This window comes from Martes martes (assembly GCF_963455335.1).
Source record: "Martes martes genome assembly, chromosome: X".
In the NCBI taxonomy this organism is placed as follows: Eukaryota; Metazoa; Chordata; class Mammalia; order Carnivora; family Mustelidae; genus Martes; species Martes martes.
Window position 1 is genome coordinate 11,078,219 of NC_137897.1, and position 1,962 is coordinate 11,080,180.

The following is a 1,962-nucleotide window of genomic DNA, read 5'->3' on the forward strand; positions in this document are numbered from 1 at the left end:
TCCTGTTGTGGATTTTATTAAATACTTTCACACATTTCTGACCGTTTCCTTAGGATAAATTCTGTTACATCAAGAGATAGGGACTCCTGAAGTGTTTCTAAATTGCCCCTCCGGAAAGGCTACAAAAAATTTACTCTCTCGACAATAAGTTTTGCTGTTCCCACACCGCCAAGTGCATCTTCGCTGGTTTGGTAAATTTTATGTCGAACTGTTTCTGTATGTATTGGCTGAGCCCGCCACTTTTCCTGTATATAATGCCTGTGAAATTTGGTTGTTTGCTCTTTATTAATAATCTCTTAGGGTTTTCTACATGCAATAGCTGAGCAGCTTTTTGACTTTAAAATTCCTTTTGTTTTAAAGTACTTAGAGGGTAAAGTCGGTTTCTTTCCTCCCCATCCTGTCCCATATTCACAGCCCCTTCTCAGCTGGAGGTTTTCCATTAGGGGCTTCATCTTTTTCATAGTGTGTTGGGGAGCTGTTCATATAGAGGTAAGTCTTATTTTTGTCATTTTCAGGAAAATTATGGTCATTGCTACTGCATCTCCCTAGCGTTAAAGCAATTCTCATTTAAAAAGAAAAGGTGGTCAGAGAAACTTGTTAAAAAAAAAAAAGGCTTAAGGCAAAAAATATTCTTAGATTTCAGATCATAAAAATGAAAAGATGCTCTTATACTTCCTTATATGTTTTTAATTTTCTTCCTAACCTTTCCATTGCCATACTGGACATCTTGAATCGCAGAGTATGTGGCTTTTGGCAACTTGGGATTTGGAAATAAGGGCCTGAAGATGCACAAAGTATTGAAGCTAACAGGGAAAGAAATTTCAATGTTGGGATTTCTGAATGAGTGGTAGCTGTTGAAAGTGAGAGTTCTTAATATGGAGTCTATAAAAGGGAGTATGCTCCAGAAATCATTTTACTTTAAAATTGATTTGTTCAACTTTAAATTCTTGCTTTACCCTAAAAATGATCGAAAAATGTCTGTAATTAACGCACTGGATTCACTAATGCTGAATAACTCTCACTGAATCCAGTACTTTTCAGTACTTCCCTAAATACAGCCAAGATATGCATAATTAAAGGTGGCATTCCAAGTTTAATAGCCTTCATAGGTCACAGAGGACAAAACAGGATAACCACCAGCTTGTGCTCAAGGTAATGATGAGATGATGGGGGTTTTCCCTCCAATGTTCATGGGCGCTGTCGTGTGGGGGGGGGGCAGGGGAGCAGTTTTAAACGAGTTAACTGGTTCATTGTCCTGATAAATGTCCATCTTGAACTTAAGCGTATTAATGTTTTTTAAACTTATAACCTGATTACAATTTATGATTTAAACATTCCAGCTCTGCAGTACCAGCAGAAGCTCATCAGGCCTGTGTTCAGTGAATAAACCAGATGAGTGCTGGAGACTCTCCATGCCTGCAAGTATCTGTGTAGCGGAGTAGAAATCTGATGGTAGTTGATGCCTTGTTCTTGAATAGCCTCACTTCAGTATGTGGAATTTCCCATCTGCAGTTAGTAAGAGGTCCCGTAACGATCACAATCAAAACTTGAGTTGCAGCTTATGTTAGGTGCTAGCTTGGGGAGCGTGCTAGCACCTCCGGGGGTGGGGCGAGGGTTGGGGGTCTGTTGATTTGCAGTACCTTTGATTACCTGGAGCAATGAGAGTTGCTCATTCAGAAAGTAGAAAAGTCGGCTGCATCAAGGTTTTAAAAGCGGCATTTATTGATTGAAAATAAATGTGTAGATAAGCTCTCAGCGTGCAAGCCACATTATTCTTTAGTGAGCTTGAAGTACATGAAAACTTACATCTTCCATCATTTGTCTTATGTGTGCTTTTAGCATCCACCTTCATGTGGAGGTGAATTTTCGACATTTTACTGAGAAAAATTTAAAATTCTTTCAGCAGCTCCCCATAGTTTGACAAACTTTTGCAAAGAGAAAGATAAAAACACACTACAGTGG